Genomic DNA, 16,017 nt, shown 5'->3' with positions numbered 1-16,017 from the left:
ATGAAGGCAGGCAGAGGTCAAGATCCAGACAGGAGGTACTATGGTCAATGGAGCAGGCAGAGGTCAGTACCAGAGAGTCAGTCTGAAGGTACTACCTGGGGAAGACAGGACAGACAGATGCTGGAACAGAAGGATGCTGGAACAAGGCTGGAACAGTAAGACGCTGGAACAAGCCTAGAACAAGACTGTGAATGCAGAGGCAAACTAGTACACATACAGTGCCGACCCGATTGCCAAGGCAAGGAAGTGCAGGCAGGAACTTCTTTAAGTAGTACGTTCAATCAGAATGTGCCGCAGAGCTAGGACCCGCCCCTGGCCCTACAAGAGACCTGGCGGTCCGCACGCACGTGTGTAGGGGCGTGGCTGACACCACAGAGGACGCCGAACTCTGGCGTGAACTCTGGTGCGCAGTGGAAGGCCCTGCAAACCGCTGCCGCAGGATGCCGAGGCCTGGAGGAGCTCGCGGCTGCCTCTGGGGAGGCCAACCCGGGACTTGCAGAGGAGCTAGCGAGGTGAGCAGGTCTGTGCTCTGGCTGAGAGCAGACGGGGCATGTAACAATGTCTTTGACTTTCAGGGGGGCAAATAAAGATGAAGCATAGGTAATATCTTGGGGTGTTTTTGAGAGAGAGAGAGAGAGAGAGAGAGATTCTTTATTAAGCTTTCATAGTAGTCAACTATTTTTATCAACTCAAGGTGAGGTTTTGGTGGTGGTTTAGGGTTTTGGGGCTAGTTTTACTTGCAGTGTGAGACATACAAACAGCACAGTACACCTCAGTGAAGATTTGATGTCATTTGGAGTGAGGAAAGTCTCTCAAAATGAGATTTGTACAATATTATCTTGCCCTAGCTTGACAGTACCCTGGTATAGAGCCCATCAAACTAGGGCGAGAGAACATTGTAGAAATCTCAACTTTTTGAGACTTTCCTCATTCCAAATGATGTCAAATCTTCACTGAGCTGTACTGTGCTGTTCATAAGTTTCACTCTGCATGTAAAGCTTGCCCTGCAAACCCTAAACCACCACCAAAATCTCACCATGAGTTATTAGCTGGCCCTCCTATAGTAATATAAATAATTGACTATTGTCAAGGCCTCTCCAGAGGCTCTCGCTCTCTCCCCCTCCCCCAGCCCAGAAATGGCGAAAATGCAATTTACAATCTTTATCACAAATTGCATTACAGCCATTTCAGGCATACCACACAGCTTAATACCAGGAAAAAAGGTGTAGTTGTTTCCAGCATTAAAGACATGTAATAATGCCCCTCATTTTCATTAATCCCACCCAAATCCCTCCCCAATCCTGCCCATTTGAAAAATTTACATCCATGCCACACGCTAGTGCAACTATCGCATGCGTTATGGCGTTATTATGGGCATTAACACCATAATGCATTTTGATGAATGACTCTGTTGGTTTGTAATCCAATCATTTGTGGGCAATGCAGATATATAACTATATTTTAAGTAATGAGAAATGTCCCAGCAAAAGAAATAGCAGCTAGGATATTCACATTCCGCTGAGCAGGAATGGATTTAGGATTTTTGCCACCTTTAGGCCCTTTTGGTGCTTTCACTACCCTGCCTCCTGTAAGGGGCTATTACAGAGTAGCAGAGGGCTATTCTCTGCTGAATGAGATTCAACAGAGCAAGAAGGCAGCAAACCTTAACTAGCCAGCTGCCCTTAAATGTTTGTCACCCTAGGCACAGACGTAATGAGTGCCTATTGACAAATCTAGGGTTTTGCTGATCCATTATCGCTTATTAGTACTTGCAAGGCTGCTGAATCTCTGGTACCTACCAAGCAAGAGATGCAGCAAAAACAGACTCCAGCCAGCTCCAAGGTCTCAGTGATTTTTGTTTTCTTCAGCACTGTTACATTGTCTCTCTGTTCTCTTATTTAGTCTGTCCAAATCCAGCAGGAAATCTCAAATGTTCAAATACCTGCGGTGACCAGCGAATTTCTTCTGCACAAAGAGAGCCTGTTACAAACTTTCAGTTATTCTTCAGCTGTTCAACCAAGCAGGAAATTATCAGAAACAAATCTGCTGCAGATACCCCAAATGAGCAGTTCCTGTTTCTCTGTTTCCCAACTGATTTCCTTCAGAAAAAAAAAACAAAACAAAAAACCTAGCAGACCTCTTTGAAAAGACTCTCTTCTTACTTATTGTTTCGTAAAATCAGCTCTCCTGAACAATGGTGAAAGCCGTATGATGCAATGACTGATTAAAGCAGCCATGATAAGTGGGTCAGCTGCAGTGAAGCACTTTGACCTTCCTTCTGTGTCAGAAGCTACAGAGTAAAGTAGGAGGGTAGTACATATCTAACATGCATTTTAGAACAATGTATCATTGCAGATTGTATATTTTTTTAAGATACATCATTTTTTATCTCCATAAGGGTCTCATAGGAAATGTCGTACAGTCTTTGGTTCTTTCAAAAATAGACAACTATAACTCTATCTTGGCATGCCTTCAATGACACTGAAATGCCTACAAGACGTTCACTAGGCTGATCACTGGGACCAGACTTTATGACCACATAACACCAGCATTACAGTCTTTGCACTGGCTCCCCATATTTTGGAGGGTGCAATTTAAGATCATAACCTTTGATTCATCATTCTTTAAACAATGATACCTCAGTGGTATTTGGTTCACTGCTAAAAATATGTCAGGGAGAGCTTTAAGATCTGTAGGATGTATCATCAGTTAAGCAGGCGCGCTTGGATGAAACCAGAGAGAGAACTTTTTTCATTTCAGGTCCTATTATTATTTGGAATAGTATACCTGATGAAATTAGAGTGATTCAATGTTATTTAACTTTTAAAAAGCATATGTGTCTAATGGGGACTGAGAGCACTATTTTCCTTTTAGATTGGTGAGTGACTGAATCTCTCTTTTTTTGCCTGTGTTTAGTTCTTAACTTGATTACCCTAATCATTTTATTTTATTTTGTATTTGGTATTATGTTAATGGTATTATTATGCATTTATTGTAACCCACTGAGAATTTTGAATTGAATGGACTAAAACAATTTTAAATAAATAAAAATAAAAAAAATAAATGATAGCAGTTAAGGATCAATTGACTGATCCAGTCTGCTTGACTGTCCTATCTACACTGTTCTAGCTAAGGACATATCCCAGTAGTCAGCCATGTAACCTTTCAGGCCTGGAGTTTCCTATAGGAATACTAAGCCATTACCCAGGGCAGCACAAAGCTGGGGAGAACAGGCCAGTATAAGATTTGTGTGTCTCCCAGCTATGCTGAATCGCACTCAGCAACCTTCTGCTTATGCTTCAGTTTTCTTCTTCTCCTGGTGCAGAGAACAAGAGGGGAAGAGTAAAGATGGAAGAAACAGAGTAAAGAAAATCTGTTCTGTTCCCTATTCCAGCCCCCTCCCACCATGTCTTGTACAGGGAGCAGGAGGAGAGGGATGATGCTAGAGTGAACAGCAGAAAGTAAAGAAAAGTCACTCTGCTCTCTAATTCAGCCCCTCTCCTCTTGTCATTTAAGGATAACGGGAGAGAGGTGAGCCTGAAGCAGATAGAGAAGAACAAAGAATGTTGCACCTTAGAACTTCTGCCCTATTGTCCCTTGTCCAGGGGGGAGGTAGGGAGAACTGAGAGCAATAACAGTGACTATGAGTGGCAAAAATCCTAGATCCATCACTGCAAACTTTATAGTATATAGGATGTCACTGATTATCAAAGTCATATTTTGGCAACTATTTTTGAACTTTTACCATTCTTCTATACTTACAGCAAAATCTAAGTAGAAACCTCCCCCTATCCAACATATCTGGAGGCAATATTCAGTAAACTGTTCAGTGGACAAGTTATTCAGCTAAAGTTAACCAGGTAATTTGTTCCAGATTTTCAGCGGGATAAATGTCCTGCTGAAAATACTCAGCTAAAGTTATCTGGCTATATGTAGATGCATATTTAAAAAACCTAACTATGTTTGAGTATACTGTAGCTGGTTAGATTATTATTATTATTATTATTATTAGTTATCTGGCCTTCTGTGGCTGGATATCTTCAAAAGATATACAGTCAGGTAGTGTTCTCTATTGAAAACAAACAAAGAAGCAAAGGGGTCTGTTGCTTGATCTACTCACTTCCCCTCAAGATTTTCAATAACACCCTGTTGGGCAATGTACCCCCTATCCCTAAAACCTCTCCTAAATAGGTAAGCACATCCCGGTTCACCAAACCAGCCCCCATCTCGGCTCCTTTCCTAGTTCAGAAAATAAGATGAGTAACCTTGTTCCCTGGACCCACCTCCCCTTACTGCCTGTCCTGGCTGCCTCTCCCCCAACCCGGACCCCTCACAATCCTCCCCTGATATTGTAAACTCCCTGCTGGAAGCAAGAAAAAAAAAACAATTACTCTCCCCCAGTTCTTCAGTGTTGCCTCTCTCATTATAAGCCCTGGAAGTGTACTTTCCATTTTCCAAGGCTTATAATGACAGAGACAAGGCTGGAGTGCCAAGAGCAGCGAAGCATTTTACCTCATTCTAGCAGGGATTTTGCATTATTGGGGAAGATGAGAAAGGGTCCAGAGGGAGTGGAGGATGGGAAGCAGCCTGGGTCTTATCTTATTTTTGCTGAACCAGAAAAGATGTTAGGAGGGGGAACAAGTCTGCCTCCTAAGACATGCATACATATTTAGGAGGGTTTTGAGGGTGTGGGGGAGGGGGGGGGGGTGTTTCATGGCCTAACAGGGACTTATTGGAAATTTTGAGGGGAAGAGAGGGGGATCTGGCTCCAGGCCTCTTTATTGTTTTTATTTTTTCATATGACAAAGCTACTTAACTGGAAACCTTTGAAGATATCTTGCTGAAGAGGACTTTAGTCCTGCTTTGAACAGATCTAAAGTTATCTAGCTAACTTAGACCTAGATAAGCCACGATGTTTCTTCATGGGAAAAGTTCCACTATCGCGGTCTCCTGTCTCACGTTCAAACACTAACGGAGAAAAGGATGTGGAAACGGCTCTGTAATGTGATGGCATCCCTAACCTTAAGGGAACACCATCACCTCAAAGGGCTAGCAAAAAAGAAAGAAACACACACACACATGTCTCAAGAAAAGGCTGAAGAGGGGTCATCCTGGGCCACCACTCGAGGTGGACCCAACTGCCCAGAAATAAAAACAAATGTAAAATGTGCACTAAAACTGAAGATAAACTGAAAAAATGCACACTAATGCAGAAAAGTGCTTTAAAACAAGAGTAAGGAGGTAGGTGCTTGAAGGTGTAAGGAGTGAGAGCAAAATGATCTTGCACGCAAGGTTGGCACTGAGATTCCCAACTTGGACACAATCTCAGATGGAAAACCATTTGGGCAAGGCAAGCCAAGTAAAATGACAGGGAAAGCTCTTTAGAGAAGGCACCTACAGTTGAACAGTTGCACTTTGGTGCTGTGTTTCTCAAATGGCTGTAGTTGCCTGCTCTGGAGAGTTTACCCTTTGATTTCACTTGGCAAAATGGGCTTGCATGGGAGACTGCCACTGGGCATCCCGACCTGGGCATAGTCTTTCATGCAAGTCCATTTTGGTCACACTCCTGAGAACTTCAAGTGGTTACCATCGTACTTCTGGTTTAATGCACTAAAGTGGATTTTCAGGTTAACTCTTTGGCCTAAGGTGGAGTAAAAGTTAATTAACATTACTAGTAGCCATTATATTCTATTGCTGTGCCCATGTGGTAATGTCTTTCTACCAGACTGGGTGCAGCAATAGAATAACTTTGGCCACCAGAAATGTGGATTTACTCCACTTCAGTCCAAAGAAGTCATAAGCTCCTTGGGGAGGGCACCTATGGCTGAACAAACATAAGCTTTCTTGTAAGGCACCTTCAGCTAAATGGTATGCATCCCAACTTTGAAATACTGTTCAGCCATAGATACCAACCCGAGAAAGCACACAATGGAAATGTAAAACCTCCTGGATCTGAGGTAGAATGCCACAGTGGACACAACAATAGACAACATTTGCCACCAGAACTGTGAGTTTACTCCACCTAGGAGTTAAATACTAGGGGTGTGCATTCATTTTCGACGTATTGACAATCCACAACATATATGTCCCTATTCGTTATATTCGTGGGGTCACGAAACATATGGCGAACCCCCACGAATACTACATATCTAACGAATAAACCCCCACCCTCCTGACCCCCAAAGACTTAGCAAAAGTCTCTGGTAGTCCAGCGGGGGTCCTGCAGCGATCTCCTGCACCCGGGCTGTCGGCTGCCGGTATTCAAAATGGTGCCATTAGCCTTTGCCCTCACTATGTCACAGGGGCTACCAGTGCCATTGGTCAGCCCCATCACATGGTAGGTGCAATAGATGGAGAACAAACCACAAGCAACCGAGCTGTGGCCAGCATTCAGTCAAACTATAGAAACCAGAACAAATGCTGGAATAAGGTGATACAGTCCCAAATTTTTAAATGAGTATGTAAATCCAAAAATTATTTTATTCAAAGGATGGCAACTCCACTGTATACATTGAACACAATCTTTCATGCACATGGGGTCCCCCGACACGGACCCGTGTTTCGCCAACGGTTGCGTCGGGAGGGATGCCCAAGATTTTTGTTACAGAAATTCTTAGACAGAGTTCATAAATTCCAGGCATGGAGCCCGGAGTTCATAAATTCCGGGCATGGAATTTATGAACTCCGTCTAAGAATTTCTGTAACAAAAATCTTGGGCATCCCTCCCGACGCAGCTGTTGGCGAAACACGGGTCCGTGTCAGGGGACCCGTGTTCATAAATTCCATGCCCGGAATTTATGAACTCCGGGCTCCATGCCCGGAATTTATGAACTCTGTCTAAGAATTTCTGTAACAAAAATCTTGGGCATCCCTCCCGACGCAACCGTTGGCGAAACACGGGTCCGTGTCGGGGGACCCCATGTGCATGAAAGATTGTGTTCAATGTATACAGTGGAGTTGCCATCCTTTGAATAAAATAATTTTTGGATTTACATACTCATTTAAAAATTTGGGACTGTATCACCTTATTCCAGCATTTGTTCAGGTGCAATAGATGGCCAGCACAATCTTGTGCTCCTACCATGTGACCCCCCCCCAAGACTTGCCAAAAGTCCCTGGTGGTACAGCGGGGGTCCTGGAGCGATCTCCTGCACTCGGGCCGTCGGCTGCCAGTATTCAAAATGGCACCGATAGCCTTTGCCCTCACTATGTCATAGGGGCTACTGGTGCCATTGGTCAGCCCCTGTCACATGGTAGGAGCACAAGATTGTGCGTACCATGTGACAGGGGCTGACCAATGGCACCGGTAGCCCCTGTGACATAGTGAGGGCAAAGGCTATTGGCGCCATTTTGAATACCTGCAGCCAATGGCCCGAGTGCGGTAGATCGTGCCAGGACCCCCACTGGACCACCAGGGACTTTTGGTAAGTCTTGGGGGGTCAGGAGGGTGGGGGGTTGCAGTTAATTAAATTTAAAGGGTTGGGATGGGGATTTTTTTGGGAAACAAATACATATGTAACTAATGAATGGATTGGGGTCCCCCGAAAACGGATGCAATGGATTTGGCTCCCCATGAATACAAATACCGAATGGGATGAATCCGTCCCTGCTGCACATCCCTATTAAATACTCCAATTTTAGCTCTCTGAGACAAGTACCAGTCACAGATTTAGTTTGTTTTCCTGAACAATTGTTGAAGACAACAAAGTTTAGTGTGTAAACTTATATAAATAGTGTTGGTGTATAAAAGCCTGTAATCTAACACTCAAACAGTCACAAAGCTCAAGTGAATGAACAAACAGGTCTTAATGTAATCATGCACACTTTAAGTCAAACTATATTTCAAATACATTTTTTGTATTCTAATTACATTTTTTAAAAGTTTTTATGCAATCTAAAACAAGTTCATGTTAAAGCTTATAGGGAAAACATTCAAACCACTATAAACAAATAACACTGTCATTAAAAAATGGCTAAACACTTAACTCATGTATATTAAATAAATATGCTCGCTAGTTAATGTGTAGTAAATATTCTTGCTTGTTCAATTTTTCTCATCCAAAATGACAGTGTCTGTGCTGTTATACTGTTGCATTGGCCGCTAGCATTAGAAAATGCCCTGCATGGAGGATGGTATTTGTGCATGCCATCAATGCTGAAAATGCCCAACACAGTGTTTTCGTGGTACTCACCTGATTCAGGTCAGGCACCTCCTCAAATCAATCCTAGATGGACTTAGGCTGGTGCATTATTAAGAACATAAGAACATATCATATTGGGTCAGACCAAGGATCCATCAAGCCCAGCATCCTGTCTCCAACAGTGGCCAATCCAGGCCATAAGAACCTGGCAAGTACCCAAAAACTAAGTCTATCCCATGTTACTGTTGCTAGTAATAGCAGTGGCTATTTTCTAAGTTAGCTTGCTTAATAGCAGGTAATGACCTTCTCCTCCAAGAACTTATCCAAGCCTTTTTTAAACCCAGCTACACTAACTGCACTAACCACATCCCCTGGCAACAAATTCCAGAGTTTAATTGTGCGTTGAGTGAAAAAGAACTTTCTCCGATAACATTATGTCCTGTTTATTCACTCACTTGAGACTTTGTGCCTGCTTGAGTGTTAAATTAAAGGCATTTGTGACATCAGCACTATTTAAATAATTGTATACATTAACCATTGTTGTTTTCAATATCTATGTCATGGTTAGGTGGTTTGGGTACATGTTTTGTATCAGTTCCTGAACAGTTTAACAACACACACCCTTGTAATGCTAAAGTGTGTACTGTTCAGCTGTTGGTGCCCACCCAGACAGCCTATGCTTTATTTATCTGTTGATTTGTTCCCCAAGAGCTTATTCTGTTTTTTTACTTGCCATTCTTTGTCAAAATGGCCTTAAATGAGAGGATATTCTCACAAGTTGGAATACACAACATTGATCTCAAATGCAATGCCATTTTGGCAAAGCATGGCACGTAAAATCAAAGCACAAGCTCTCTAAGGTGGGTACCTTCAGTTGAACAATATGCACTTTGGTGCTGTGCATCCAATCTTGGCATCCTTTTCATTTTTTATCTGTAGTTTCCCACCCCAGAGAGCTTATAAGAACATAAGAACATGCCATACTGGGTCAGACCAAGGATCCATCAATCCCAGCATCCTGTTTCCAACAGTGGCCAATCCAGGCTACTAGTACCTAGCAAGTACCCAAAAACTAAGTCTATTCCATGTTACTGTTGCTAGTAATAGCAATGGCTATATTCTAAGTCAACTTATTTAATAGCAGGTAAAGGATTTATTCTCCAAGAACTTATCCAAACCCTTTTTTAAACCCAGCTACACTAACCGTACTAACCACATCTCCTGGCAACACATTCCAGAGTTTAATTGTGCATTGAGTGAAAAAGAACTTTCTCCGATTAGTTTAAATATGCCTCATGCTAACTTTATGGAGTGCCCCCTAGTCCTTCTATTATCCAAAAGGGTAAATAACCAATTCAAATGTACCCATTCTAGACCTTTCATGATTTTAAACACCTCTATCATATCCCCCCTCACTCATCTCTTCTCCAAGCTGAAAAGTCTCACCTCTTTAGTCTTTCCTCATAGGGGAGCTGTTCCATCCCCTTTATCATTTTGGTCACCTTTCTCTGTACCTTCTCCATCGCAACTATATCTTTTTTGAGATGTGGCGACAGAAATGTACACAGTATTCAAGGTGCGGTCTCACCATGGAGCAATGCAGAGGCATTATGACATTTTCCGTTTTATTCACCATTCCCTTTCTAATAATTCCCAACATTGTTTGCTTTTTTGACTGCCACAGCACACTGAACCAACAATTTCAATGTTTTATCCACTATGACACCTAGATCTCTTTCAAGGGTGGTAGCTCCTAATATGGAACCTAACATCATGGAACTATAGCATAGGTTATTTTATCCTATATGCATCACCTTGCACTTATCCACATTAAATTTCATCTGCCATTTGGATGCCCAGTTTTCCAGTCTCACAAGGTTTTCCTGCAATTTATCACAATCTGCTTGTGATTTAACTACTCTGAACAATTTGGTATCATCTGCAAATTTGATAACCTCACTCGTCGTATTCCTCTCCAGATCATTTATATATATATTGAAAAGCACTGGTCTAAGTACAGATCCCCGAGGCACTCCACTGTTTACGCTTTTCCACTGAGAAAATTGACCATTTAATCCTACTCTTTGTTTCTTGTCTTTTAGCCATTTTGTAATCCATGAAAGGACATCACCACCTATCCCATGACTTTTTACTTTTCCTAGAAGCCTCTCATGAGGAACTTTGTCAAAAGCCTTCTGAAAATCCAAATACACTACATCTACTGGTTCACCTTTATCTACATGTTTATTAACTCCTTCAAAAAAGTAAAGCAGATTTGAGAGCCAAGATTGCCTTGGGTAAAACCATGCTGACTTTGTCCCATTAAACCATGTTTTTCTATATGTTCTGTGATTTTGATATTTAGAACACTTTCCACTATTTTTCCTGGCACTGAAGTCAGGCTAACCAGTCTGTAGTTTCCTGGATCACCCCTGGAGCCCATTTTAAATATTGGCATTACATTAGCCACCCTCCAGTCTTCAGGTACAATGGATGATTTTAATGATAGGTTACAAATTTTTACTAATAGATCTGAAATTTCATTTTTTAGTTCCTTCAGAACTCTGGGGTGTATACCATCTGGTCCAGGTGATTCACTGCTCTTCAGTTTGTCAATCAGGCCTACCACATCTTCTAGGTTCACCGTGATTTGGTTCAGTCCATCTGAATCATTACCAGCTGTGGTGTCCATCAGTCTCAGACGGCTTCGACCTTTGTGCCTCACCTTTCTTCGTTCTCTCTCCTCAAGCCTTGGGTAGTTGGCTGCCACTGTGTCTTCATGCCACTCTCCCCGGCGTCCCCGGATCGGCAATGGTGATGGTGTTCGCCATGTTTTTCCTAAGGGCCTCCTAGGGTGCACGTGCGCATGCCACCCACGTCTTTATCCACGTTATAGTGGGAACCTCGGGAGTGTCCCCTCCGAGTGACGTCAGAACGTCCTGGTATTTAGCCTGTCCTTCGTTTGCTAACAAACTGAGTTAGCAAGGATTGGAAGAGCCCCGGTCTAAGCTGCCCTGCCATTTCCTAGCTGCCGCAGGAAGCTCTCTCCACCCTTCGGGGTAATTCTACCTTAACTTGGGTACCCGCTCCTCAGGGGCCCTTCTGCTTTCTTTCATGTGCCTATCTTGGGATACCAGGTACTCGCTCCTCAAGGACTTGCTATCCCTAATCTGGTGCCTGCCACTCTACAACTTCTGCCTGCCAGGACTTCCAAAGATACAGCTTTCTGTTTCAGTGAGTACTAACCTATCAGTCTATCTCACCTACAGCTTCAGTGCTCTACATTCAGGACTTGTTCCTGTTCACCGCCCTGTCTTCACCTACTTAAGAGTGAGAAGGTTCCTCTCTGTTGAGGATCCCTGGACTACTACTGCTGAAGCTACCTTCCACTGCTGTCCGCTCCCCGAGCAGTGCCACCGTGCAGTACAATAAAGATCATCTTCTCTGTGTTGCATGCATAGAGTCTAGCCTGGTACTGCAGTTCCTCAAGGGGCTCCTCCCCGTGGGAGTGGCCATCACTGCAGTGCCCAAGAATCCACTCCAACACCTCATAACCATAACACCAGCATTAAGAAAATATCCTTTAATGAATCTCTCTGTATTGCTGATGAATACCTAGTACTTTAATTTACAAGGGATTTACATGCACCCACACTAATCTTAGTGCTGGTTTTTATTTTCATATTAACGTGCATTTTTTAGGAGTTAAAACCCCTGTTACCTTCTAGAATTAATGCCAGAAAAATATGCACTAAAACAAGAGTAAAAATCTGCGCTAACATTAGCGCTCAGTATTACATCATCCCCATAGAGAAGTGGAGGCACTGTTTTCTGTCTGTTCACTGGAAGAGGACAGTGGACTAGAGGAGATACAGAAGCAATGAACAATGATTTCTTTGTATCTCTCTCTGCATTGCACTGGTTATCTGCAAACAGATTGTAAAGTAAAGAATTGCTGCCTTACCAGCCTTCTCAGTTAATTCTCTTTTTTACAGTTTTATGTGTGGGTATGTGTGTGTGTGTGTGTGTGTATGTGAGTGTGTGTTCATGGATTCATGTAAAAGGAGTCAGTTAGCAGTGAACACACATACAATGTGTGTGTGTATATATGTCTCATTTTTGCAGAAACTGTGAGGGATAGCCTTAGACAGACAGAGACTAAGGGCCTCATTTTCTAAAGTATCACAGGCCTGCGATACTTTAGGTAATGAGGAGTGGGAGGCCGAAACAGGGGGCGGTCCTGCGCTAGCCGGCAGCAATCGCACCGCCACGGTGCGATCGCTGCCGGTTTCGCACCCAATAGCGCCACCATAGAAGGTGTAACTATCGGGCGCGAAGTAGGACGCGAAAAGGGCCTTACCTTTTTGTCATCCGCGGCGTCTTTGCGGAGTCGGCCCCGCTGATGCCCCGACTCCTCCTCTTCCGGTGCTGACTACGCCCCCATTTTGGTATTGCACGCGATAAGGGACTTTTCGCATGCGAAACGTCCCTTATCGCATGCGATCTGTCTCGAAAATGAGTTTTATGTGTGGGTATGTGTGTGTGTGTGTGTGTGTGTATGTGAGTGTGTGTTCATGGATTCATGTAAAAGGAGTCAGTTAGCAGTGAACACACATACAATGTGTGTGTGTATATATGTCTCATTTTTGCAGAAACTGTGAGGGATAGCCTTAGACAGACAGAGACTAAGGGCCTCATTTTCTAAAGTATCGCAGGCCTGCGATACTTTAGGTAATGAGGAGTGGGAGGCCGAAACAGGGGGCGGTCCTGCGCTAGCCGGCAGCAATCGCACCGCCACGGTGCGATCGCTGCCGGTTTCGCACCCAATAGCGCCACCATAGAAGGTGTAACTATCGGGCGTGAAGTAGGACGCGAAAAGGGCCTTACCTTTTTGTCATCCGCGGCGTCTTTGCGGAGTCGGCCCCGCTGATGCCCCGACTCCTCCTCTTCCGGTGCTGACTACGCCCCCATTTTGGTATCGCACGCGATAAGGGACTTTTCGCATGCGAAACGTCCCTTATCGCATGCGATCTGTCTCGAAAATGAGGCCCTAAGTTTGTGCCACTTAGCAATTAATGGCTATTAATCAAGTTTACATAGGGAATAACCACTGCTATTGATTGCTTCAGTAGCATGGGATCTTCTTGGTGTTTGGCTGATTGCCAGGGTGACTGGTGAGAGGGTAAGTTACTGCTTGGAGAGATGAATAGTAACTGAAGAGAGAGAGGCAGCCTATTGTGTGTGTGTATGGGGGGTTGACTGGTGAGACTGAGGTGACTGTATAGGTTGACAGGTAGGAGAGAGACTGATTGGTATGGTGACTAGTGAGAGAGCCTAGTGTGTGTGTTGAGGGGGGGGGGTCACTAGTAAGAGGGGGAGTGACTAGGGTGACTAAATGGGGTGACAGGTAGGACAGAGACTGGTTATAGGCTCTCTCCTACCTGTCACTCCATTTAGGCTGCCACTCTCTCACCAGTCACTACCCCAATCAGTCTCTCTCCCCCTGTCACCCTATACATTGACCCCAGTCACTTCCCCTCTCACAAGACACTACCCACCCCCACCCAAACATACAGGCACACACCAGGGGAATTCAAAGTATGCATATCCCAAAATGCCAGGGCCCCTTTCCTAAAATGCAAAGGAATTGGTGAATTCAAAATATGCATTTGAATTACATGCTTTTGCTGACTAGAACTTGATTCTATTATCACATTACCTTTTTTTTTTAATATTTGTTACCAGGCACTGGCTATTCCCCCACAAACACCACTTTGCAATCTTGCAATTCAAACAAGTAACTAAGGAGACAGCCAATTGGAATGCAGAACCATCCTCTAGCTAATGAACTTCTCCCCAATTGACACTTTTTTAACATATAGGTAATATTCTCAGTTAGTGCGCACTAACTCAGAAATTAGGGAAACACAATATAAACACCCCCAAACCAATTTTAAAACAAAATCAAAAAGATAATTACCAGAAACAAAAATGATACAAAAAATAAATCAATGCATAGCCCTACCCTCTAGCACTGCCTTTGCATTTTTTTCTGACAATTTTGTTGCTTTCTTCCTCCATTGAATTGCCTTGAATTGAAGTGCCATGAGTTGTTCTTGCCACACTTGATACTGCTTTGCCCCACTCATTCTACCTTGGGGGGTTCATGTCACTGTTGTTGGTGCCCTTTTCCCCTTTTTTGGATCCTTGGTTTGCTCTGCCCCCTATTGCTGCAGCTTTGCTCCTTTCATGATGCCTTTGAGATCTCCTGCCACTGCTGGTAGTGTTTTGCCCTATTACAGATCTTTGGACTATTCAATCTGGGGCAGATTTTCAAAGGCTACGTGCGTAACATATGCGCGTAACCTGAGAAAATGTGCCCCTGCGCTCGCCGAGCCTATTTTGCATAGGCTCATTGGCACGCGCAAGCCCCGGAATGTGCGTATGTCCCGGGGCTTTGAAAAATGGGCGGGAATGGGGCGGGTCCGGGGGCATGGTGACAGTCCGGGCATGGGTCCGGGGGTCAGGGGGCGGTCCGGGGGTGTGGTGGTGGTTCAGGGGCAGTCTGGTGGTGGGGCTGAATCCCCCGGCACAGCGGCCTGTGCTGGGGGATGACGAGCCGTCACGTGCAAGTTATGCATGCCTTGGGCAGGAGTAACTTTTGAAATAAAGGTAGGGGGGATGATTTAGTTAGGACTGGGGGGTTGAGTTAGATAGGGGAAGGGAGGGGAAGGTGGGGGAGGGGTGGCCGGAAAAAAGTTCCCTCTGAGGCCGCTCCGATTTCGGAGCGGCCTCGGAGGGAACGGGGAAAGCCATCAGGGCTCCCCTCGGGCTTGGCGCGCGCAAGGTGCACATGTGTGCACCCCCTTGCACGCGCTGAGCCTGGATTTTATAACATGCGCGCGGCCCTCTACATTTAGTGCCACTTTCATGGTCTTGATATTTTGGATTGCCTTTAACTCTTCTGATGTTGTCTACCCAATGTTTCATTGAAAAGATTAGTATACCCCCAATTTGAGAGCCCAAAATAGGCTGCATTCCTTCCCCCAAAGACTTTAATGAGAAATAAATGAACAAATAAAATGAAAAAAACAAACAATTATTTTCATCTAAAATGAGCCAAATGAATGATTGTGATCTACAAAATGAATAAATGAACAAAATTAAATTTTTGCCTCTGCACATCCCTGTTAGATGCCTTTTGAAAATTAACTATTTTGATTTTTTTTCCCCTATGGAAAATTCCACTTTCCTGTACTTTATTGAAGCATGGTAAATATTTAAATGCATGTATCACAGTTTTTCTTTAACTCCTTTTCCAGCAAGTTCAGTTGGTATGTCCTATGCCTTTCTGTGTGAGATTTATGTTGCAAGCTCTACATCATTTTAACAGCCATTCTCTAAACTGTTTGCATCACGTCAATGTCCTTGCAAAAGACACAGAACTGAACATGGTACTGTGATGTCTCATTAGTTAACTACAGAATGACAAGTATTACCTCTTTTTTTCTATTTTTGATAATTCTGTTTATTAGGGATGTGCTTTTGATTTTAAAGAAAGAATACATTTTATTAGTTTTCATTTGCAAAACAAACAAATACAAAGCACCCCAGGCTTGCTCGCCTCCCCTCTTACTCCAGCCATACGTGGAAAAAACAGGGTAGGATCAATGCACAGTTGCTTCTGCCTTACTGGTGCCTTATTCCACAATAGTTCAAGCTGACCTGGGGCAACAAAAAAAAATACCTAATCTGTAACTAATGAAAGAGATGCCAGTTACCTATTAGTTTATCACTTCCTTCCTGATTTCAAAAGATCTTTATGTAACATTTGAGAAAACTGAAGTGATCTCACTTCCTGCAGGTGCAGCCCATA

Source organism: Rhinatrema bivittatum, chromosome 3 (assembly GCF_901001135.1).
Source record: "Rhinatrema bivittatum chromosome 3, aRhiBiv1.1, whole genome shotgun sequence".
Lineage (NCBI taxonomy): Eukaryota > Metazoa > Chordata > Amphibia > Gymnophiona > Rhinatrematidae > Rhinatrema > Rhinatrema bivittatum.
This window is presented reverse-complemented; position numbering follows the sequence as displayed.